Source organism: Bos taurus, chromosome 9 (assembly GCF_002263795.3).
Source record: "Bos taurus isolate L1 Dominette 01449 registration number 42190680 breed Hereford chromosome 9, ARS-UCD2.0, whole genome shotgun sequence".
NCBI lineage: Eukaryota > Metazoa > Chordata > Mammalia > Artiodactyla > Bovidae > Bos > Bos taurus.
This window is the reverse complement of record NC_037336.1, coordinates 27,728,888-27,756,018: the sequence shown is the minus strand read 5'-3', so window position 1 is coordinate 27,756,018 and position 27,131 is coordinate 27,728,888. Positions and strand designations below refer to the sequence as shown.

At 37.3% G+C, this 27,131-nt stretch overlaps 1 protein-coding gene across 50 annotated transcripts in view; it reads right to left on the bottom strand.

The window, feature by feature from the left end:
* The window catches only part of TRDN (triadin), a 415,031-nt gene that overhangs the window by 360,185 nt on the left and 27,715 nt on the right, over nt 1-27,131 (bottom strand). The window lies entirely within an intron of this gene.

Below are 27,131 nucleotides of genomic sequence, written 5' to 3'. Positions count from 1 at the left end.
TTTGTTCCTGACAAGTCATCATCATACTCTCTGTTATTTTTTTTACTAGGCGATATATAATAAACATGTTTTCTTGCTGTATGTATTCCATAAAACACCACTTAAGTGGCTACATGGCATGTCATTCCGTGGCTATGCATAATTTAGTCAAACAGCACTCTACCCTGGAACATGGCAGAAGTTTTCTCAGCACTTATTAATGATTTTTCTATTAGGAGAATTTTCTAAACATAGAATTTCTGGGCAAATAAAATAATTACTTTTATATCTTTTGAGAATATATACATATATTTGAAAGTCTATTTTAGAAAACTGTATATGCAGGCAGTCTGTTTCCTTATCCTTGACAACTCTGGGTATTACCAGTGTTCAAAATATGTGTTATCACATAGTAGGATAATTCAACTTCATTGGCAATTCTTTGATTATTAGAGATAAGCTTTTTATATGTTTATTCTTCATTTATATTTCTTATCTTGTAAAGTTTTTTGTTCATTTTTCTAGAAAGTTCCTTTTGGTGGTTTATTAAATTGTGTTCATATGTACATATATATAATGTATATGTATTTTGTTTTATATATATGGATGGCATCACTGACTCGATGGACGTGAGTCTCAGTGAACTCCGGGAGTTGGTGATGGACAGGGAGGCCTGGCGTGCTGCGATTCATGGAGTCGCAAAGAGTGGGACACGACTGAGCGACTGATCTGATCTGATCTGATCTGTACATATATAGGTTTCCCTGGTGATTCAGTGGTAAATAATTCAACGCAGGAGACATGGGTTCAACCCTTGAGTCAGGAATATCCCTTGGAGGAGAGCATGGCAACTCCCTCTAGTATTCTTGCCTGGACAGTCCAATGGACAGAGGAGCCTGAGTGGCTTTAGCCCACGGGGTCGAAAAAGAGTGGGACATGATTTCTCGATTAAAGCAACAACAAATGTACATATACAAATATGCATGTGTATGCATGCATGTATACATGCATGCTTATAAATAAATACACACTTATAGGATAGTACTGCTTTAACCTTATACTGCAATTTTTTTCCTTCAACCGTTTACCTTTTCTTTTTAATGATAGTTTTATGTGTAAATATTTAAAAATTTTGTAACTCATGTTTCTCCTGTAAAGTTGCTGCCTTTGCATGCCCAGAAAGTTGCATCTCAGTGGAGAGCAGGCATATATGATTATATTGATAAACTTTACTCATAGAAACTTATCTCAAGAGGAAACATAGAGATAATTTGAAATAAATACGTCATGTTTTATTTAAAAACAATTGAAGACCAACCAGAAATTATACATATGTGAAGTAAATGCCTAAGTGCTAAGGAGAAAAAACACTAACAATCCAAATATTTTTGCCAACATCACAACTTAACAACACATTTCATATCCTTTAAATATGAGCTACATTGTCTGCAACAATTAAAGAATTACACATCAGGAAAGTGAATTTTTTGATTAATAATATTTTAATATACATAAGTAAATATTTTCAATTTTATCTCTAAATTATATTCCCAATTTCTTTTTTAAAAAAGCAAATTTTCAAACTTCTTTGACATTAAAATTTTTTTAAAGTTTTTTTTCCATTCCTAACCAGAAACTTTTTTTGACATTTTTCACAAAATAAATTTCACCTAAATGGAATTACTCTTAGAATAATCTTCATTATTATCATCATTACATTGACCACCATTTCCACAGCTAGGATTATAACCACTACTGTCATTAAATGGAAGGCCTAGAAGCACAAGATTAACCTTAGAAGCAAAGGTTGAGGGCCTAACTCCTAATAAATGCAGACATTTATTTCCACTTTATAAGCATACACATTAGGCTAAGACATTTTCAATGAACCAGAAAAAAAAAAAAGAATGTTATAATTCCCTCACTGTCTTTTCTAATCAATATATTTTTTGTAATATAGGAAAAGAGGAATGCATACTTTAATTGATTCATATTAATGGATACTGTTTACCCCATTAACAAAATTAAGAGAGATGATCAATAAAAATAGTTACTTTTGTTATAGTACAAAAATTATCAGTGTAACTGAATTCTTTAAAAGTACAAAAATAAAGTTTGAACCCTCAAACAGATGTGTACACCAGATACTTAAAGTATAAATCCAGTTCATAAGACAATTAATTGACAGAAGAAATGAAAATAACACGTGCAAAATTAAGTATTCTAGTTAATAAAGTTTTACCCTTTTGTTTCTTTACCAATAAAATGGTAATTACCTCCCCTATATATTAAAAAAATAAAATAAATGACATAAAATCTAGACTGACTAGGGGAAAGAAAATCAAACACATTCAAGTGTATACATATATTAGTAGGTATTAATAACAAACACGTGGAGAAAGAAAGGGCCATCCAGGATTCTTGCCTGGGAAATCCCATGGACAGAGGAGCCTGGTAGGCTACAGTCCATGGAGCCACAAATAGTCGATCATGATTTAGCGACTAAATAACAGTAATAAACAGATGTAACTAGTGCAACTATTTTGAGATGACAGTGGTGAATCTAGGCATATATTTTTAAGAGTAAAAAGCTGATGAGAAACATCAGCAGTAAAAACATTTAATTAAAGTTTTAAAACAACTTTAGGTATAAATTAACAATAGTAACAATGAATTTCTTTCTCTGAAAAACTATGTGAATACATATCTCAAGCTCAAGAACTCAATTTAGTTGAAATGATATCAAGATGGAAAAATAACTTTAAAAAACAGATTTCACAGACTGTACTTGAGATGGTGTTCAAAGAGAAAAAATTGGAAAGAGCTCATATCATATCCTCTCATTGATTTTGGTGCCAAATTCCCATCACTTCTAAATGGCAGTTCTGAAAATGGATGAATGATAGAAGTGCTTTGAAATGCTATTTAAGACTCAAGTGGGGCTACAAGTGAATCAAATCTTTGGAATAATGATTTGCAGGAGAATAAGTGAATTGTGAGTGTTTAGGAGAGGCCCACCTGAAAGCTAATATGTTGCTAATCTCTGGATTTTTAACCTCGGAAGGCTTTCTACTACAACTGTATAGAGAATCTGGGAAGAATTGCTTTTGCTCTTCAGAGTCACTTCAGTGAACTGTGTATTAGGGAGTATTTCTGCAGACAATGTAGTACACAGCTGCTTGGTATCTTGAAACTGAATGAATAAACTTACTGAAATTTGATACAAAATTAGTTGAACCCTTGTCACATTTTTAAAAGACAGAAAATTTTAATATAGTAAGAATTTATATATTTTCTCCTTTTTTTATCAGAAAAAAAAAAATGAGACACTATAAATTCAGGAAGTAATGCAAGTTTTGGAGAAGGCAATGGCACCCCACTCCAGTACTTTTGCCTGGAAAATCCCAAGGACGGAGGAGCCTGGTGGGCTGCAGTCCAGGGGGTCGCTAGGAGTCGGACACGACTGAGCGACTTCACTTTCACTTTTCACTTTCATGCCTTGGAGAAGGAAATGGCAACCCACTCCAGTGTTCTTGCCTGGAGAATCCCAGGGACGGAGGAGCCTGGTAGGCTGCTGTCTATGGGGTCGCACAGAGTCGGACACGACTGAGCGACTGAACTGAACTGAACTGAATGCAAGTTTAGAGTTAAAATATGACTTTTAATTGCTTAAAGAACTGCTTTTAATGTATATTCTAAATTTTATTTCACCTTACAGTCCTGCCTAAACAACTATGGTACGATATTTTAAATAAATACAAAATAAAGTTAACACTAAGCAATTTTTAAAATCTTTTTTATGTCTTTCATCTTCACATCTTCAAAAATTCTACTTAAGAATTAAGATTAAAAAGTGATGGAAACATATTCTGAGTATCCAACAACAAAACCATAAGCAATTTGAAAGTAATCTGAAGGTTATTTTGTTTAAGGAAAATTATGTGTTGCCTTTGTTATAGAAACACATTAGCTTGTACCTTTCAATTTCCATTCACATTTATTTACAGACGCCACACACATGCACAGCCAAGAGGAATAAAATTGAGGGGAAATAAATTGCCTTCTCTGACAGCTGGTCAAGATAAATGCAAAGAAAAGAGTGTGTAATCTGAGATTATTTAATGTTTGAGAAGCACTTTGAAGATGACAAGAGCTAGTTATTGATATGGCAGAAAAAAATGAGAGGTAAATATTACTGAGTAATTTGACATGGGTGATGCTTCTTGAAAGTTGGTGTCTCACAATTGAAGCCGAGCAGTGAGGGTATATGACAGTATTTTCCATGACTACTTTTTCATTCCATTCCTTTTGATTTCATACAAATTACTTTGATTGCCAGATAGCCAGAATCAGCTTCAAAAGAAGTGGGGCTCTGGCTGGAGGGCCAAGAAACTGCTCTATAAAATAAAATTAGGGGCTGTCTATGTAGTGGTTCCAAAGACCAGCTTCACAGACAGCTTATGCATTGAAGAATAAATCACAAGCCTTCTGAAAGAACTCACTTAACTTCTCATGCCTTGTTAATCAGATGAGGAAACCGCCATGCACACTTGACCATTATTACTCCTCTGGGACAATAGCAATGCACTCTCTTCCAGGATGCTCAAGAAAGACACCTACACTCTAGAATGGTATAAATAAAATATTGCATATCCATTTCATAAAATCATTAATTATGAATTCACATTTAATTGTGAGATGCAGTTTATGGAAAATTCTAACACTAAATTTTTTATTCAAAAATTAGAGAGCAAAGAAGAGAAGGGGAGTATATATTATCCAAGGAAAAAAATGTTATTTAAAAATTATATTAAGAATGTAAATCCCAATTACAAGAATGACCTTTACTATATTTTTAAGTGTTCCAGAAGACATGCACATAAGTAACAATTTTGGAGAAACTCTATTGAAAATATCCTTAAGCAAATACAGTTGAAGAGTGAAGATTTATACATTTTTTAACTTGTATATTTTATTAATCCTAGTGTTTGAAGAATATCTGTATGTATAAATCCTATATTGATAACAAACATGGTTATCAAAGGGGAAATGTGGCAGGGAGTGAAAATCAGAAGACTGGGATGAAAACACATACTATATATATAAAATGGATAACCAATAAGAGCCTATTATATAGCACTGGGTACCCTACTCAATATTTTGTGATGACTTATATGAGAAAATAATCTGAAAAAGAAATAATATATGTATATGTATAACTGAATCACTTTGCCGTACACCTGAAATTAACACAACATTGTATTAATAAATCAACTATACTACAATAAAAAATGTCTATGTATCATATGCAGAGATCTGTAACAACTAAATCATGCTTCTTCTTATATATATAAACTGAATGAAAATGGATTTTGAGGGCAAGATAAATATGACAATTCACAAAAACAATCTTTATCAAAATAATCCTAGATATTCTAATTGATATACATATGTGTGTAGTATCAGTAAACCATGAGTAGTAATTTAACATAATTTTTAGAAGAATCTAGATTCTAAGCACTTTAAAAGAAACTATATATTCTTTCAAGGTAAAAACTGCTTTTGTCTTAAACCAGAAACTGACCCCCTGCCAATTTCACTGAAAGTCCTAAATTGCCATCTTTTCCCCCAGATCTGGGGCATGTGATTACTATGATATTTCAGAGGATGATTTGGCTACCTAAGCTACCTGGGAGATGGAGAGATACACACCTCTATTTTATATTATCTAGCACTCCTTCCTACCTACCCACTGCCTGTACTCTTCCTGCAAGTGAATTTCTTTTTCCAGGGGTGAGATTAGAAGATGAACCCTTCCTCAGCCATAGCAATGGGCCTTTAAGACAAGCCTGGCCATCAGAGTATTTCATCTTGCCCAGGACTGTGAAGGGATGAGGCAATCAGAAACCTCCTCGTTTTTCATGAAACTGTTGGAGGACACTCTTTCTGCTGGGCTTGCCAAGCTGGTAGGATCTGCCAGTGGCTCTCTAGCCCACCAGTTAAAGAATCTGCTGCTAGATGGAAACAGGCAGAGTCCAGACACCACCATGTGGGTTCATGGTGCCAGCTGTGTTTAGAGCCAGATTGATCGCTGGACTTTCCAGTTATATGAGAATATATAAACTGTTTTAATTTGGTTGAGTCCACATTACCAGCCATCAGAAATTGTGATCAATGGTTTTGCTTCTGCTAGGATTGTAAATAATTATTTTCCTTCATTTGTTTGTGTCATAAGGAGTGATGATCAGAATGATCTAAATATCTAGCTTTTCTTTTTGTTCTTAAATCATATCTGAAAGAAAACCTCAAATCTCACTCGTATATTTTAAGTGGTTGTGCTATTATGGTCCTAAATGAAATGAGGTGTTCTGGTCAAGGTCAAATTTTAATATTAAAGGGCTCCTTCCAGGAGGAACTCCCTTGTGTTCTGGGTGAGAGGCAGGATCTCCCTCCGTGGGCAATGACCTCTCGCTGTGACCCCCTAGCTCGCCTCCCAGTACTCTTTACTGCCAGGTAACAGATGTCTCTTCTTGCATTGGCAGCAGTAAGCCTCCTTTCCCCCTACCTTTTGAACTTTTCTTTTTCGACACAGCAGTTCCTATCCATTCAGAAAACTTGTTTTCTGACAAACAGCAAATTGAATTTAAAGGTGAAAAGCAATGATAAATGCATAACTAGAATTCACTTTATGAAAACGTACTGAACTTAAAATACATTGTTTTACCAATCTGAAGTGGGTAAGGATTTCTGATGAATTCCTTTTTTTATTTCTATTTTTTTTAAAAAATAGAAACTCCACTCTTTTTCTTTTAAATTAATTTATTTTAATTGGAGGCTAATTACTTTATAATATTGAGGCAGTTTTTGCCATAAATCGACATGAATTGGCTCTGGGTACACATGTGTCCCCCCCATTCTGAACCTCCCTCCCACCCTCCTTCTCACCCCATCCCTCTAGGTTATCTGAGAGCACCGGCTTTGAGTGCCCTGCTTCATGCATCCAGCTTACACTGGTCATCTATTTCACATATGGTAATATACATGTTTCACTGCTATACTCTCAAATCATCCCACCCTTGCCTTATCCCACATAGTCCAAAAGTCTGTTCTTTACATCTGTGTCTCTTTTGCTGTCTTGCATATAGGATCTTTGTTACCATCTTTCTAAATTCCATATTATGAATTAGTATACTGTATTGGTGTTTCTCTTTCTGACTTACTTCACTCTGTCTAATAGGCTCTAGTTTCATCTACCTCATTAGAACTGATTCGAATTCATTCTTTTTAATAACTGACTAATATTCCATTGTGTATATGTACCACAGCTTTCTTATCCATTCATCTGCTGATGGACATCTAGGTTGCTCCCATGTCCTAGTTATTGTAAACAGTGCTGCAATGAACATTGGGGTACATGTGTCTCTTTCAATTCTGGTGAAATTCCACTCTTACAAGCCAAATTCTCTTTCAAGAATTGCCTCAGATCTCAATGCCATAATGATATTCCCTTGATCTTATTAAGTGAACACTACTGTTCTTATTTACGATTCTATAACATATTTTATTCAGAGAAGGCAATGTCAAACCACTCCAGTACTCTTGCCTAGAAAATCCCATGGATGGAGGAGCCTGGTAGGCTGCAGTCCATGGGGTCGCTACGAGTCGGACATGACTGAGCGACTTCACTTTCACTTTTCACTTTCACACAATGGAGAAGGCAATGGCAACCCACTCCAGTGTTCTTGCCTGGAGAATCCCAGGGACGGCAGAGCCTGGTGGGCTGCCGTCTATGGGGTCGCACAGAGTTGGATACGACTGAAGCGACTTAGCAGCAGCAGCAACATATTTTACTAAGTGGATTAATTTCACATGGATGAAATTATCCCAACTCTTCTATAGTTTTTGTTTTGCTTCCAACAAAGTTCCAGGTTGGAAGCAAGTTATTTACCCTTTCATAGACCTTAGCACAGCACTTACTTTACACAGTGTGGCCCCAATAAATATTTAATGTGAAAAAATTCATAAGTTTTGCTAAAGAAAATCAACTAAAGAAACTATCATGATAAATAGCATCTATTTCTACAGATAGAAGGATCTGCAGGATGCAGTGAATTTGTAAGAAATAAAAAAACTTAAAAATGGTCCATTTTCAAGGGTTTTTGGCTTTGAGTGGAAAAATTACTACCAGCCAAACTTGCTTAACAGCTTACTTATGTATGCAGTGTTTATAAGGATTACAAAACCGGAAAGTCTGGGCAAACAAAGGGAGGGTGGGATGCCTAGGATTTTCACATGGACTCATTCTATTGGTGAGTTCAAAACAGAAGAACAGGAAGGGTTTCATGCAGACTCATTCTATTGATGAATGCAAAACATGAGAATGGGATAGGTGCACAGGAAAGGAGGAAACAAGATTCAGGGAGGGGCCCGCCCAGAAGGAGGGAGGGAAAAAACGCAGGCCACATCCGGGAGGACTGTTCACTCCACAGTACTCAGCCAGTGAGGAACTGGGGGAGGAAATTGCACACGAGGAGACAAAACTGCTTGTTGTAATGACACTGGCTGTGCCTGCTCACAGACACTGGATCTTGCAAGACCATCATTGAAGCCCTGCTTCCTGCTGCACCTGGTGTCTTCAAGTCCATTCTTTGGGTTTGGGCCAGTGGCTTTTATTTCTGACAAGTTCGATCCAGAAATAAATATAAACCAAAATATATTTTTATGACATGAAACAATGTTGAATTAAGATATATATTTACTGATAGAAGTTAAAGCACATCTATTCATAAATTTGGCCATATGCAGCGACACAGGTAGACTTGAGTATTATTCTAAGTGAAATAATTCACACAGAGAAAGATAAATACTGTATGATGTCACTTATACATAAAATCTAAAAATACAACAAACTAGTGAATATAACAGAAAAGAAGATTTAGAGATACAGAGAACAAACTAGTGGTTACTATTGGGGAGAGGGGAGAGGAAATGAAGGGGTGGGAAGCACAGACTACTGGGTATAAGATAGGCTCCAAGTTGTTTTGTGCAAAGCAAGGAAAATAGCCAATATTTTGTGAGGACTGTAAATGGAAAGTAAAATTGTATAGAATTAAAACTGTATAGAATAAAAAAAAATTAATGTTAAAAAAATTGTTCAGGGTGCATTTCAAAAGAAGTGCAAAGTTTAGCTGGTCAAAATAATTAATTAAGGCTTCCACAGAGGAGGAAACATGAGTGGGGCAGAGAAAAAGATGTTCAATCTCCCTGACTAAAAAAGCTTTTATTTACTAAATAATGCCAATAATTAGGAAGAGACACTCTTTTCCAATGAGGCAATTAAAACATTATTAAGGTTGTTAAATCTCCAAAAGGTATAACACCTGGGAGAAGTTTCTACAAGCAGATTAGGCAGAATAACTGTGCAGCTGACTAAAAGTGCTGAGGATCAAGTTACAAATATGTGACGCAGTTTCCTAGTCAGCTGGGGATCATCACAAATACCACAGGCTGGGTGCCTTAAACAACAGGAATTGATTTTCTCACAGTTTTGGAGGCTAGAAGTCTTAGATCAGGGTACCAGCATGCTTAGTTTCTGGGGAGGACTCTCTTGCTGGCTTGCAGATTACAGCCTTCTCCCTGGGTGCTCACATGGGAGGGAGAGCTCAGCAAGCTCTATACTGTCTCCCTGTATAAGGGAACTAATTTCATCATAAGGGCTCTACCTCTATGACTTACTGCTACTGCTAAGTCACTTCAGTTGTGTCCGACTCTGTGCGACCCCATAGACGGGAGCCACCAGGCTCCCCTGTCCCTGGGATTCTCCCGGCAAGAACACTGGAGTGGGTTGCCATTTCCTTCTCCAGTGCACGAAAGTGAAAAGTGAAAGGGAAGTTGCTCAGTCGTGCCCGACTCTTAGCGACCCCATGGACTGCAGCCTACCAGGCTCCTCCGTCCATGGGGTTTTCCAGGCAAGAGTACTAGAGTGGGTTGCCATTTCCTTCTCCAATGCATGTGAAAGTGAAGTCGCTCAGTCATGTCCGACTCTAGCGACCCCATGGACTGCAGCCCACCAGGCCCCTCCATCCATGGGATTTTCCATGACTTAACCTAAACTTAATTACCTCCAAACACCTTATCTCCAAGTACCATCACACTGAGGAATAAATAGGGCTTCAGCGTGTGAAAGTGGGGGACACAATTCAGTCTACAGCCTGCATGTTTCTGTTTGATTATTTAAAAATTACTCAAACAAATATTGATATAATTAAGCTTAATAGACAAAGCTATTTTAATAGAGTTATATCTTTCATAATAAATTAAAGGAAATCATGGCCATGGCCCCATACTACCAGTACATGCCCAAGTAACCCAAATCAAAATGTCAGTGGAATAGCTTTGTGACAGAAATTAATCAACAAGACCCATGATGTGACTTTTTCATGGCAATGATTTTGAGAGATTCAATCAGATTCATTTTAGGAAAATAACCCATCCTGACTTCATGAGCCCAGAAATCCTTATGCAAGAAGATAAGTCATTTTGGGATCTGATTTTCTCAGTTTGAAGTTTGAATATGGGATTGATAGAAAATTTCCCAAATTCTGTGGATTCAATTTTAGGCAAAGAAATATTAGACACTGGTTCCTAGCAAATATGATTTGAATAGAATAGACATAAGATCCATGAGTATATTTAGTTCTTTTGAGAAATTAATCTTCTAGTATTTTATCTTCAGGTTGACATGTTTTCTTCCTGTGCCAAATATATAATTGAAATGCTTTACCCAGCCCCGGAAATTTTCCTGCTAAATAGCCCCACTGTCATTGAATTACAAACCCCTTGAAAGAGAAAAGGTCTGAGTAATGAACCTGCTATTACAATTTGGGAAAAAATCCTAAATTCAATGCTTCAACATCACTAACTTTCCACAACTTGTTGACTCAAATGCGTGTTTTTTACTTTATTTTTCTTAAATTTTCATGGAAATCAACTCTTCTATAAGAATTAATCATCTCCAGCTGCTTTTACCTCAGAGGAGTCGAATCCTACCAATGTGGAGTCACAATAGCTTTTACTTTCTTTCCATTAAGAGACTGTAACAGTCTTCCCTGCCCCAAAAGAGCACACAGAATATTTATACTCTTTTCATTTGAAGGTACTCTGTAATAATAATAAGGACTTCAAGGAATGCTTCTGCTTAAAACTACAGTCACATAAAAATGATTGGTTTCTCACACTGCATCACCTTTCAGGAAACTTAAGGAAATGCAAGAACTTTCAAGTTCTTTCAAGAAATGCAATACTTCTTTCAAGTTTACTTCTCTGAGTGAATTTTTAGGCAATTGTTTCATGAACCAACCTGGTTTATTTTTGACATAGTTCATGTTAGTCAGAGTCATGTCCGACTCTGTGACCTATTGTCTGGCTCCTCTGTCCATGGATTTCTCCAGGGAAGAATAGGTAGCCAATCCCTTCTCCAGAGGATTGTCTTGACCCAGGGATGGAACTCAGGTTTCCTGCATCGCAGGTGAATTCTTTACCATCTGAGCCACCAAGGAAGCCCTATTTTTGACATGGTGTTGCTTTAGTCTCTAAGTCGTGACCAACTCTTTTGACTCCATGGACTGTAGCCTGCCAGGCTCCTATGTCCATGGGATTCTCCAGGCAAGAATATTGGAGTGGGTTGCCATTCCCTTCTCCAGGGGATCTTCCCAACCCAGGAACTGAACCCAGGTCTCCTGCATTGCAAGCAGACTCTTTACCGACTGAGCTACGAGGGAAGTCCACATTTTTTACATATTTATATATAAATAAGGGCTTCCCAGGTGGCACTAGTAGTAAAGAACCTGCCTGCTAATGCAGGACACATAAGAGACACAGGTTCCATCCCTGGGTTGGGAAGATCCCCTGGAGGACACGGCAACTCACTCCAGTATTTTTGCCTGGAGAATCCCACGGACAGAAGAGCCTGGTAGGCTACAGACCATGGGATCACAAAGAGTCAGACACAACTGAAGCAACGAGGCACACACCACACATATATAAATAAAAGTAAATCTGTGTTTTCTATTTAAAAGGAAATTTGTATCCATTGGCTGGAAAATAGTGATAATTCAATAGCATAAAATTTTCATATGTGCATGTATATGGATAAATATATTTTAGAGTATATAATCATTAAGTAGGGACATAACTGATTTTATTGAGTACCTCAGGGCTTTTAAAATAAATAAAAATTACAATGAAGTATCACTGTTTTCATGCATCTGTAATTATTAGTAATATAAACTGACACTGTCTATAATCACTCCAGAATTAATGCTATTGCCATATTTGAATTAAAAGCAGACACGTAGATTTTTTTAAAAGTTTTATTGCCATATAGCTGATTTAAAATGCATTAGTTTCTACTGTTCAGTGAACTGAATCAGTTATACCTATACATATATCTACTCTTTTTTAGATTCTTTTTCCATACCAGTCATTACTAAGTATTGAGAAGCGTTTCCTATGCTATACAATAGGTCACTATGAACTATCGATTTTATATATTGTAGTGTATACTGATCAATCCCAATCTCCCAGTTTATCTTTCCCTCCTCCTTGTTCTTTACCCCTGGTAACCCTAAGTGTGTTTTCTACACCTGTGACTCTATTTCTGTTCTGTAAATAAGTTCCTCACCAGGCTCCTCTATTCACAGAATTCTCCAGGCATGAATACTGGAGTGGGTTGCCATTTCCTTCTCCAGGGAATCTTACCAACCCAGGGATTGAACCTGGGTCTCCTGCATTGCAGGTGGATTCTATACCATTTGAGCCACTAGGGAATCCCCAAAACACCCTTCTGTTTCTGCCCAGTTTCAAACAGGGGAAGCTTTCACATGTTCAGGGAATGTAATAACCACTACACTATGGAAACAAGTGAATAAATTCACTTGTCCCATTTCTTTAGATTCTATATATAAGTGATATCATATGATATTTGTCTTTTTCTGTTTGACTTACTTAGTATGACAATCTCTAGGTGCATCCACATTGCTACAAAGTATATTATTTCCTTCTTCTTATGGCTGACTAATAGCCCACTATATATATATATATATATATATATACACACCACATTTTCTTTATTCACTTCTTCTGTTTAGAATTTTTTAATATTGAGTGAAGTAAAATACTTAAATTTTGTGAGAAAAAAAATGTATGCTTAGAATTGGGCACCATTATAATAAGATATTTTATTTTGTTTAACTTGAACCCAAACCTTCATTAAGCTATTTGATAGGTTTAGAAACACAGAATAACCTAGCCCAAACCTTTATCTTTCTGAACTGAGTCCATATACCCCATGAAGAAAAACACATCTTGCATGAATAAAATACAGTCTGAAAAACTTATTAGAGAGGGAAGATTTGCTGTGTATTTTTTAAAAATCATCTACTCTATAGGGAAAAAAAATCAGCTTCCTGTGCTTTTCAAAGGACTTCCAAATGAGCTTGAAGCTCTTTTATGTATTTCTGGAAAGAACATTAAGGTATCCATGCCCACACTTGAAAAATGCAAGCAATTAGGTAAACACAAACAATACTTTATACAAATCTTCTAAGGAACTTACAGGGTTTTAGAAACAGCTGATAAAGCTGCACACATGATATGAAACGAAACTGAAACAGAGGAGTTAAAGAGAACCAGTTGAAGAATTAAAAAGACTCTTCAGAATCTTTTCTGAAGACTACTCATTATCAGAGTTTTCAAAGTATTATGTATTGCTTAGTCTCTAACATTTCATCCTCTGAATTATTTGTCCAAATAGACTAAAAATTGATCTTAAATTGTATGTGAGGAGGATGCCACTCATTGGCAACTAATAAAAAGGCTTCTTCTCTAGGCAATTAAAATTCTGATACAAAAAATGTGAGAAAGCAAAGAGATAAACAAAATGATGAATGGTTTAACTTTTTCCTTTTAGCCCCTTCATACCTATCAACATTTCAGTTTTTATTGAGCAGAAGAGCAGTCATTTTACTGTGTATTCTGAAGATAAAATTATATCCTCAGCACCTCAAGGAGTAAGAAATAAATGGAAAACTAGGCCATTATTTTCTAAGAACCTACTTGGTATTTACTGTTGGGTGGGCTTCCCAGGTGGTACTAGTGGTAAAGAATCTTCCAATGTAGGAGATTAAGAGATGCAGGTTTGATCCCTGGCTCAGGAAGATCCCCTGGAGGAGGCCACGGCAACACACTCCAGTACTCTTGATTAGAGAATCTCATGCACAGAGGGGCCTGGCAGGCTATAGTCCATAGGGTCACAAAGACCTGGACACGACTGAAGCAACTTGGCACGCACACACGGACTTGACTTTGGTATTCATGTTAAGGACTGGGAGAGAGGGGCCACTTTCCTCAGAGTTAATCCAGGGTTAGTTACCACAACGTGTTGGGTCTGTCAGTATTATACAGAACAGTGAAACTCCCTAACCTATCATTTGAAAGCTTATACGAATAGGATTTTACTATTGACAGACCGATATTTCTGACATTAGATCACTCAGAGCAGTTATTTCTATGGACTGAGCATTTTTATAGGCTTTATTTGACTAAGCTTATCCAAGCGTTGTAGCTGCATTAGTATTACCAAGCCATAGCAAATTCAGTAAAATAAGCTTTATAAAATTGTGGTTGCCCTATAGCATGTGTTTTTAGAAACTACTAAGCAGCTTTAGCTGGAGGAACATAGCTCCACCGTTATGCTCCACAAGATTCTTGCCATCCAATGTCTCTTTCCATCTTAGAGGAGAAGAGAAAGGAGAAACAATTTAGGGATCATTTTTCTTGCATAAAAGTCACTTTCCCTTGTAATGTTATAACAAAAGGGAAATGCATTAAATATTCAAATATGAATATTAAACCCTTTGATTCAGTATTAGAGGAGGTTCTTCAAAGATGGCATCAAATCTTTTCTGCATCTTAGTTCTGCGGAAATGTGCCTCCTATAAAAGACTCCAGAGATTGTAAAAAGAATCAGATCATAAAAAAAATTTTGCTAAGGCAATTTTCATAAGAAAATCATAACTGTTAAAACTCTAGTCCTAAAACTGATCATAATTATGTTGCTTTAGGCTTATAAAGCATCTCTGCTCCAGGGAAATGAAAGACAACCACACAAGTCAGATTTTCTGGATATGTGTGTGTGTGTGTATGTGTGTATTATTTCCTGGAATAAAACTCAGTCACTTCAGAAGCCACAGTGACTCATAAAGAGCATTTGGCTTCCAAAGGTAACTGAAATTACTCAAGTAATGACTTCTGGAAATAATGCTCTTGATTACTTTCCTGTTATAGAAATGCTAATTTTAAAAAAATATATATGTATGTGTGTGTATTTAAACATTTGTATGCACAGCTAAACACACACACAGTAGGCTAGGCAGACATATGTCATCAACAGATTTTAATAAAATGATAGACTATCAAAACCCAAGGTAATTACAATAAGGCCACTACTTGTCCAAATTATTCATTTTTCACTAAATTGAAATACTAGATCCTTTGAACCAAATGTCTTTGCCATTCAGTCACTAAACCATGTCCGACTCTTTGTGATCCCATGAACCACAGTAAGCAAGGCTTCCTTGTCCATCACTGTCTCCCAGAGTTTGCTCAAACTCAGGTCCATTGAGGCAGTGATGCCATCCAACCATCTCATCCTCTGTGTCCCCCTTCTCCTCCTGCTTTCAATCCTTCCCAGCATCAGCGTCTTTTTTAGTGAGTTGGCTCTTCACATCAGGTAGCCAAAGTACTGGAGCTTCAGCTTCAGCATCAATCCTTCCAGTAAATATTCAGGGGTGATTTCCTTTAGGAATGACTGGCTTGATCTCCTTGCTGTCCAAGGGACTCTCAAGAGTCTTCTCCAGCACCACAGTTCAAAAGAATCATTTCTTTGGCACTCAGCCTTCTTTATGGTCCAACTCTCATATCCGTACATGACTACTGGAAAGACCATAGCCCTGACTATGCCGACCTTTGTTGGCAAAGTGATGTATCTGCTTTTAAATATGCTGTCTAGATTTGTCGTATCTTTTCTTCCAAAGGGCATCTTTTAATTTTGTGGCTGCAGTAACCTTCTACAGTGCTTTTGGAGTCCAAGAAAATAAAATCTGCCACTTGCCCCGTCTAATTGCCATGAAGTGATGGGACCAGATGCCATGAACTTAGTTTTTGAATGTTGAGTTTTAAGCCTCGTTTAAGTTGAAGCCTACCTTGAAGGATTTTGAGCACTACCTTCCTAGCATGTGAAATGAGTACAATTGCATGGTAGTTTGAATTTTCTTTGGCATTGCCTTTCTTTTAGATTGGAGTGAAAATTGACCTTTTCCAGTGCTGTGGCCACTGCTGAGTTTTCCAAATTTGCTGGCATTTTGAGTGAAGCACTTTAACTAGATATTTAACAGTTAAATAATTCTGTTCCTTATCCTTTAATCCATAAACTTTAATGCAAATAAAGATGACACATTTTGCATTTTGCCAAAGGAATCAACATTTATGGGTGTTACGCTTTCAGATAAAAATTTATTATAGATTATAGCCTTTGTTTAATTTAATTATAACATGTGATAAAAAGCTTAATTGTGGCTAAGTTAAAATATTTACAGTAAAAATGTTTCTTCAAAGAATACCTGCTTCTTTCACTAATCCAAGAAAAAGAAAAAAATTCTAATAATTAAAAAATGCCTAAAGCATAAATGCAATTATGCAGAGTAAAATCCTGGCTATAATATTTGCTGATTCATCCTAAGAAAATTTACTCAACAAAATCCACTGGATTGGCCAAAAAGTTCATTTGAGGTTTTCATAAGATTGAACAGAAAAATAAACTAACTTTTCGGCCAACCTAATACTAGCCTCAATACTTGGGAATCCTTTTAGGTTAAGGATTAAACAACTTAAAATTCATAATGTGAAATGTCAAAAAATCAATCTGAACTTTTTTTTAGTTATTTAGATAATGTATCTTTCATATTTAAAAAAGAAACAAGCTTTTCAGTTTATCCATCAATCCTAAGGAATTCTCAGTTGCCAAATGATCAAATTTCATTCTCTAACAAGCGTGCATGCTTAGTCATTCTAGTTGCATCCGACTCTCTGCGATATCATGGACCATGGCCTGCCAGGCTCCTCTGTCCATGGGATTCTCCAGGCAAGAATACTGGAATAGGTTGCCATTTCCTTCTCCAGTGAGAAAGTATGAAGTGAGTGAAGTGAAGCTGCTCAGTCATGAGACAGACTAATAACTGCAAAGCCTAAAACAAACAAACTAGAAAAATAAGTCTAGAATATATAGCCCAAAATATGCCTCTGTAATACAGAAACAATGCTAAGTACACAGTCTGTGAGAACAATAATTCCTCATTCATAAAAAAGACAATTTTTTAATCCATTGCCTCCACAGTACTACAAAAATGTTTAGAGCAGAATAGTAACATTCCCTGGTGTCCTACAAATTGATTCTCATGAAATTGAAATTGAAAATAATCTATAAAATTTGTCTTGATTATGTAATGCAGAAGATTTTAATGAAATCACTTATTAATTTATTCTACTGTTCATTTGTACTTCTCATAGAACTTATGAATAGAAGTTTTGTTTTTTTTAAAAACTCATTATTCAGGTGACACTTAAGAAATACAATTTTATTATTTTTCACATGGCCCTTTCTATAGTTATGCATGCCTCAGATTCTATGACCTATAAAGCAAGCGACTGGTGAATGGGACAAAATCAATTGGTTCTACAATGGATCCAAGATGAAAGACTGAACAGCTGCTAAGTGGACCTTCCATAAATAGATTTATAAACCTAAATGAGAAACTAAAAAGCACTCAAATATTCTTTTAATCTTCTTTTAAAGATGGCTTTGGTTCTTCTGACAGGAGAGAATAATTAGAAAGGACTTGTCATATCATATTTTTTTGAAAAAGACAAAGAATATGCCACAGGTCAATAGCAAGAGCCTGGGAATGGAGCAGTGAGCTAGGCACTGGAGCAGAGGTGACCAAGGCATCTCTTGGGTGTCACTTCGCCTACCTACAAGGCTACCAGTCTCTGAAAATGTGAGCCAAGGACTGTCTTTCTATCCTTACAATGATCAAGACCAGCTGAGAGGGAAAAAGTCATACTCCTCAAGGAAAACTATAATGCTCAGCAAATGTGGTAGAATGAATGTGACCAACAGCAAAGTCCTAAGTGCATTAAAAGGGTTTTTAAGCAGATGGCAGAAAACCAACAGGTCATATTACTGTTACCTTTACCCTTGAGGCTCTGTTATCTACCAAGACCTAACCCTAATACTGATAAAAAGTATGAGTACAAAGGATTGCACACACCAAGTCTCAGGCAACCCTGGCTTCCATCACTCAGCCCTTCCATCTATATGCTCTGTGAGAACATGCTAAGTCACTTCAGTCGTGTCCGATTCTTTGCGACTCTATACACTGTAGCCCACCAGGTTCCTCTGTCCACGGGATTCTCCAGTCAAGAATACTGGAGTGGGTTGCCATGCCCTCCCCCAGAGGATCTTTCCAATCCAGGGATTGAACCTGTGTCTCTTATGTCTCCTGCATTGGCAAGTGGGTTTTTTACCACTAGTGCCATCTGGGAAGCCCTTTATATACTCTGCAGCTGCTGCTAAGTCACTTCAGTCGTGTATGACTCTGTGGGACCCCATAGACAGCAGCCCACCAGGCTCCCCCGTCCCTGGGATTCTCCAGGCAAGAACACTGGAGTGGGTTGCCATTATATTCTCTGGCCAACTCCAGATTTCTGTGACTCCTGGGACACACAGGGTCCTCTTTCTCTTCTGTGAATATAAGTAGTCTGCAGTCTAAGACTGAAATGACTTCATCCAGTTGTCCATCTTACCTCTTACTGTCTCTTCAGGACTCAGTTTTATTGGAAAACAATCACACTCATTTGTTTATGACTTGTCTTTTGTCTGTTTCTACGATTTCCTGCTAAGGTAGCAGAATGGAGTAGTTGCAACCTAGATCATTTGGCCCACCACATCTAAAATACTTACCGTTTGGCCCTTTATAGAAAAAATTTTCCAATCCCTGCTCTTGGAGGAGAGTAACAGATAAAGTACGAATTTAAAAATACATGTTAAGTGGTTACTTCCCTGGTGGTCTAATGGTTAAGAATCCGCCTGCCAATGCGGGGGACACAGGTTCGATCCCTGATCTGGGGAGATTCCACATGCCTCAGGGCAACTAAGTCCATGTACTGCAACTGCTGAAGCGGCGGACTCTTGAGCCCGTACTCTGCAATAAGAGAAGGGACTGCCCCACTACGCGAGAGTAGTCTCCACTCGCCAAAATGAAAGACTGCGTGCAGCAACAAAGAACAGCACAGCCAAAAATAAATACGTAAAATTTAAAATATCTGTGTGTGTGTATAAAGTGGTTTTAAATCAGGAAATACTTTAAGCTAACATTTAAAAAGACTAATTAGGTACAGGGGAGGTGTATGACACAGTGACATAAAAGTACGCTTTAGTACTGGGTTTGAAGTTTGAATCCTGGCTTTTCTCTTTACTACTAACTCTACCCTAGTGTTCATGTATAAAACCAAGATCATTAAAATCCTCAGAAGACTGTCAAGAAGAATACATTTTTTAGCACAGTGTCAGGCACAATAACTTACTCCTTTCCTTCTGTTACTAACCTCTCCTACCTTAATGTATTGCTGATAATAGTGACAAATACGCTTCCATAAAAATATGGCTTCTTAAAACGTCTCTCTTAGGAGGAAAACTACTTTAGCTCCATCCATTCATTCTTTTAGCTCTGTACATGGTATTCTGAAGTACAAAGATTAAACTGCTTTTTCATGTATATAATAATTGGGGTTATATAACTGAGAATGTAAGCCCTGGAGGCTCAGAGGTTCATCTCTTTAAAGAGACTGTACATTGCAAAGTATACAACTGATGTTCAACTCATTCATAACTACCATTAAAATAAGGCCAACAGATGTAAACAACTCAGAATGTATTTCTCCAACCAATGTTCAGAATGCATAATGGGTAAAATCATGCATTTTCATTCATATGAAAAACTCATAATGTTTTTAATGCATTCACCGCCAATTACAAAAAGCACAGTACTGCAGTTTTTGTTAATCTCTGCCACAATTTGGTGCTATTCTTTATTCTAAACAGGCATTAGGTCCTGAAGGATTTTTTCATAAGGTGGTTATTTGGAGCACAAATGTATTTCCCCATTTTAATTAAAGCATGTTATGAAGTTTGGTTATGGTCTCAGTATGCCCATCAAAACCTTTCTAATATTATGCAGCTGAATTGTTATACAAATAAAACCGTAGACATCCTCATGCTTTTTAATATGTTTGTATATTATCTGCATGAGGAATGGGAGCAAGTCTTAGTCAGCTTAGGCCTCAGATCTTTCAAAAGTCTTATATGTAAACCTCCAGGGTGACTTGAAAATGTCTCTCCTTGATGCTTCCAGACCACGTGCTCCGTACATTTATGTAAGACCTAGAGGACTTCCCAGGTGGCTCTGTGGAAAAGAATCTGCCTGCCAATGCAGGAGACTCAGGAGATGTGAGTTCAGTCCCTGGGTTGAGAAGATCCCCTGGAGCATGAAACGGCAACCTGCTCTAGCATTGATGCCTGAAAAATTCCAAGGACAGAGGAGTCTGGCAGGCTACAGTCCACTGGGTCACAGAAAGCTGGACACGCCTGGGAGACTGAGTGCATGTGCATCACGTTATGCTGCAGCTGCCTGTGGGTCTCCAGCTGGAATGCACGCTCCCTGAGCCCTCTCACACTCACTTGTCTACTTCTGATACCCAGAGCAACGACCAGTTTGGAAAGACTGTTAGTGAATTGTTGCACTAACCTGAATATCGAATGCCTCACAGAGCTTGTTACATAGGAGATGCTCCAAAGGTATGTGATGTGGGAGAGAATTTAACCCTCTGCACCCTTGGTGTTCTCAGTCCCAGGCCCTTGCTCCGAGGGTACATTTGGCCTCTGCTCCTCTGTCACTAGATTATCACAATGTCTGAAGCCTGTTGGCATGTCAGGAAACAGCATGGTCCCTATCCCTAAGCCCACAGAGGGTCTGTAGGAGGAACACAGCTTAATCTCAGCCACTGCCTGCAGCTCTTCAGGAGGAAGAGCCCAGAATGGTGGAGTGCTCTTCTGGGAGTGGTATCTGGGTGGAGGATGTGAAGGAAAGGGATTTAGGATCAGAAAGGAGGGCTAAGCGGGCCAACAGTGAAGTGAATGGGTGAACAGCCCTGGCAGTGGGGGCTAAGGAGGGGGCAAGGAGTTTTGTTACAGAAAAATGAAGGAGGGATAGAAACAAAGTTTGGGGGACAGGTGGGTGGTAGCTGTTCTCAGCTTTTCTGGGTCCTGAGTTTTGTTTAGGTGGAGATATACATGCAGAGATGGGAAGAAAATTCAGAGCTTTGTTTTAAAAATATTAACAACTCACAGTGAAGAAGATGGCTGAGGAACAGAGAGCAACTACCATCACATTCACAGATAATTACAAGTATTGTTGGGAAGTGTTCCTAAGTACAGAACTAACTCTAGTGCCCCCCCCGACCCTTTTTTTGCTTTCTAAATATAAACTCTGGAGAGCAGACTTCTTAGTGGTATCTATTGGATACCACTTACTGAAATTCAACTTATCGGTTGAATAACTCAACATAACTGAAACTTTCCAAATATGAAAATATTTTTTTAAAAACTGCTACATCCACTTGACTCCTTACCCTTTCCTTACTCTCTCTACTAACCATACTTGACAAGTTTATTTGCATTAGTATACACGACAGGCCAAGAAAGACTATTTGAAGTATAGCATAACCAAATTTGAGATGATGGATATTAAGTATTTGCATATAGATTTTTAATAAAGATCTTAGTGCAAAAATTATATATTTCCTGTATAGTGGAGACAGAATTCTCATTTTACAAATAAGAAAATGTGTTGCGATTGGCAACTCTAAGGACCAAAACTGATCAGCTCTTTAAGAACAACATAATGCTTTGTTATACCACCATTGACACCTTTTGCTCACCCGTACGTGATACATGCCTAGCCACCGGGATTTCAGAATAGGGTTGCCGTCCTTTCTGTACCTTAGCAAGCAGGTTTCGTCATGGTAGGCACTATGTTTCTTCAACACTAAATCAAGTGTAAGAGAATCCAAGAATGGTGGTCTTGCTCAGGGCTCCAGATACTCATGACTCATTTGTACGAGACAAAAGAACCGTCCTTTCTAAGCCTTCACAAGGGCTACACCAGAGCTCAGGACATGCTGAAGACAGAACATGCTAGATTTATACTGTGAAAGGAAAATCAAAATGGAGTTGGTACTGGTAAGAGAGCTCCCTAGAAAAGGGCCAGGAGGCTGTTGAGAAAGGGTGTTACTCACGCACATCTCAGCCTAGATGGAATCTAAACATTGTCCACTTACAGCCTTAAAGTAGGCATCCAGAACATCTGCCCAGTGTCCCACATACTCAAGGACAGGTATCCTACATCACTCATAACGATCTGTCCCTTCAGGACAAATATTTCCCTTCTTGCATCAGAGTCGATCCTAGTTCTTATCAGACAAGTTCAACAACCTTGTAACTTTTGCCTTTATAAACCCATCTCTTTCTCTTCCCTAGAATACTCTTGGTTTTACTCCATCTATGTCTTCCAAATTGTGATTCCTAAGACCCCCCCAAATAAATATTTTCTTATGTGCAGCCTTCTGTGTTTCTTAGTTGACAATACCCTTTCTTGTTTCTTTGACCAGGTATTCTTCTGCAGGGCACAACCTGTGGCAGTCCCCATCTTGGTCAACATGGACAGAGGAAGTGTAGGTCAGTAGGTAATAAATAACCATCCAGAAAGTTTTTATTTGTTTGTTGGGCTAGGAATATCATATTTTGTGCATCATTTCATAATTTATAAAGCCAATTTCATATGAATCATATCAACTGATCTTCCTGAGGGAGAAGCTAATCCCACTCTCACTTGAAAGAAGAGAAACTGATGCTCAGAGAGATTTTGTGAAAAGTACTGGAGAAGTTCCAGATGTATAAGCTGAGAAAAGGCAGAGGAACCAGAGATTCAATTATCAACATTCACTGAATCATAGAAAAAGCAAGGGAATTCCAAGAACACATCTGCTAAAGCCTTTGACTGTGTGGATCACCATAAACTGTGGAAAATTCTTAAAGAGATGGAAATGCCAGACCACCTTACCTGTCTCCTGAGAAACCTATATGCAGGCCAAAAGCAACAGCTAGAACTGGACATGAAATGATGGACTGGTTCAAAAGTAGGAAAGGAATACTTTAAGGCTGTATATTGTTACCCTACTTATTTAACTTATATGTAGAGTACATTATGTGAAAGGCTGGATGACTCACAAGGTGGAATCAAGATTGCAGGGAGAAATAACAACCTCATATATACAGATGATACCACTCTCATGGCAAAAACAAAGAGGAACTAAAGAGTTTGAAAGAGGAGAGTGAAAAAGCTGGCTTAAAGCTCAACATTCAAAAAATGAAGATCACGGCAGCCAGTCCCATTACTTCATGGCAAATAGATGGGGAAACAATGGAAACAGTGACAGATTTTATTTTCTTGAGCTCCCAAATCACTGCAGATGGTGACTGCAGCCACGGAATTAAAAGACGCTTGCTCCTTGGAAGCAAACCTATGACAAACCTAGACAGTATATTAAAAAGCAAAGACATCGCTTTGTTGATAAAGGTCTACATAGTCAAAACTATGGTTTTTCCAGTAGTCATGTATGGATGTGAGAGTTGGACCATAAAGAGGGCTGAGTGCCAAAGAATTGATGCTTTTGAACTTGGTGTTGGAGAAGACTCTTGAGAGTCCCTTGGACAGCAAGGAGATCAAACAAGTCAATCCTAAAGGAACTCAACCCAGAATATTCATTGCAAGGACTGATGCTGAAGTTCCAATACTTTGGCTACCTGATGCAAAGAGCTGACTCATTGGAAGTGACCCTGATACTGGGAAAGATTGAGAGCAGGAGGAGAAGAGGGTGACAGAGGATGAGATGGTTGGATGGCATCACCGACTCAATGGACATGAGTTGAGCAAACTCCAGGAGATAGTGAAGGATAGGAAAGCCTGGTGTGTTGCAGTTCAAGGGGTCACAAAGAGTCAGACTTGACTTGGTGACTAAACAACAACAACTGAAAAACAATGGTGTCAAGATCAGAGCCCAGATAGTTAGACTTAGTTATATCAGCTTGATCTAGAACATCAAGAATAATAGTGAGGCAACTATATCTACTGAGGCAACTCTATGTCAGATACTGGTTCTAAGGTCTAGAAATATAGTCCCTATTTTCATGCTGTCTATATTCAAATGAAATAAAAGTACATTTGAAAATGTTTTCAAGGTGAGTTTGAATAAAAAGAAAAGGTTCAAGTTTAACTAAACCTATTGCCTCCCCGAACTCAGCTAACTCCAGGAGTTACCCTATCTCAATCTATTGCCAAATGAAGGGAAAAGAATTAAGATGCTGCTGGCAACAAAGAGAAACTGAGTTCCATAAATTCACAATACGTACCATAAATGTCCCTCACCCCACACTTATGAAGACAGACTTTGGAAAGTGCTGTTTTCAAAATAAGACTCTCATAATTTCCATATGCCCTATGGACTGGTAACAACAGTCCTGTCCAGGATAAAAACCTCAAAACAACAACAAAGGCAAAACTTAGTCATTATGTTATTTCTTCCATAATAATGACTTCATACTATTACTGTAGCCAAAGGACAGTCATTATATTTAAAATAAGCATGCAATTTAGATTTATAAAATTAGGCAGCAATACAAAATTAAATTTTGACTTCATGATGTATTATTCAATTTAATATCAGTTCTTATTTAAATTTCAAGTATCTAGAACTCAGATTTTTTTTATTCCAAAGGCTAATGTATAACAAAATGGTTAGATCATGGGGCTATTGAAATCTAATCACAACCATAATCCTATTCATTGTGACTTTTTTTTCTCTATGGTGGTTTTTAAATATAATCAGCACAAAAGAAATTAGAAAGACATTATAGAAAAACACATACTTCCATTTCTGTCCAAGTTTGATTTTTTTCATGAATTGTGAACATACTCTAAACTAAGATCATTGGTACACAATTGCAACTAGGAATGAACATCCTAACTTAGTCTTATCTGTGAGGCTATTAGGAAAAATATAAAACTTGATTTTGTTTTTCTGACCAAACTCAATCCACATCTTATATTTTATTAAAATTTTAGTAGAATAAAAGATGTTTACTTGCCAATATTATAAGTTCTGGTTTATATCCTGAAAATATTTTTTATTTTTTAAGAAAATATGGAATCCTCTTTCTTATTTACTGATAAGTTGCTCCACAGTTCACAGCCTGTTATATTCTAAACACCTAACCCATTTGCTAAGTCACTTCAGTCATGTCCGACTCTGTGTGACCCCAGAGACAGCAGCCCACCAGGCTCCCCCGTCCCTGTGATCCTCCAGGCAAGAACACTGGAGTGGGCTGCCATTTCCTTCTCCAATGCATGAAAGCGAAAAGTGAAAGTGAAGTCGCTCAGTCGTGTCCGACTTAGCGACCCCATGGACTGCAGCCTACCAGGCTTCTCCATCCATAGGATTTTCCAGACAAGAGTACTGGAGTGGGTTGCCATTGCCTTCCCTGACCTAACCCATTAGGGACATATATTGGGTTCATGCTTTCAAAATATCTTTTTACTAAAAAGAGGTAAGTGTCAATAAGATGCTAAAATATACCCCCAAATTTACTGACTGTAAGTGAAAACATGAGGTTAATTTAGAAGCCTGAGATAAATGTAGAATTTAAAAGCATAAGCTTTTAGCTCTTAAGCAAGTCATTATACCTCTGGAATGTTCATGCTTATGTGTAAATGATGATAATAATAGTAGCTATCTTATGGAGTTGTCATAAGGATTAAATGAGACAATAGCAAGTTGTTAGCACAGCATTAGGTACAATATAAATGTTCAAAATATGAGTGTTATCATTATCATCATTATTTACTAAGTCAGGAACTAATCTGAGCTTCAGTTTTCTTGTCTGTAAAAAATGTCAAGATAAAAATACCCATTCTATCTTACTTGTTCATTGCAAGTACTATCAAAAAGACCCTTATATGAAAATGTCAGGGAAAGCCCAATAGTGATATATAAATACATTCACCATTAGGTTATCATCACTAAATACCAATGAATCCATCGGAGAGCATCACCCAATGGGGAGCCACTTGATCAGGCCTTCAGGTCTTCATTGTGAATGGTCATTTTCCTATATTTGTATTTTTCCAATTCTAACTAAGTGCACACATTATCTGTGGACTGATGTTCAAAAATACGTGAAGAGTTACTTCTTATATTCTGCCTTCTTAACACAACTTACATTTAGTGTACTTGATTGTCAGAGTAATGAAGAATCCAAGTATGATTTGTAAAACATGAAAATTTCAACAGCTTTAGAAAACTTCTCAGAAAAAGCTTCAAGGCAGCAAGCTTAGAGAAAAAAATATGTCTTAAAAATTGTTCTTTTAAAGATCTAAATATAAGAACTAAAACCATCAAACGCCTATAAGAGGACATAGAACACTCTGACATAAACTGTAGCAATATTTTCTTGGATTTGTCTCCTAAGGCAAAAGGCATATAAGCAAAAATAAACAAATGGGACCTAGTTAAACACAAATCTTGCATGCCAGAGAAAACCACTGACAAAACAGAAAGACAATCTACAAAATGGGAGATAATATTTGCTAATGATATGACCAACAAGGAATTAATATCCAAAATACATAAACAGCTCATATAGCTCAAGAGCAAAAACCATGCAACTCAAATCAAAAATGGGCAAAAGACTAGAAATAGACATTTATTCAAAGAAGACATACAGGTGGCTAACAGACATATGAAAAGATGCAAATCGAACCAATGAGATATCACTGCGCACCTGTCAGAATGGATATTATCGAAAAGTCTACAAATAACAAACGTTGGAGAGGATGTGGGAATGCAAACTGGTACAATCACTA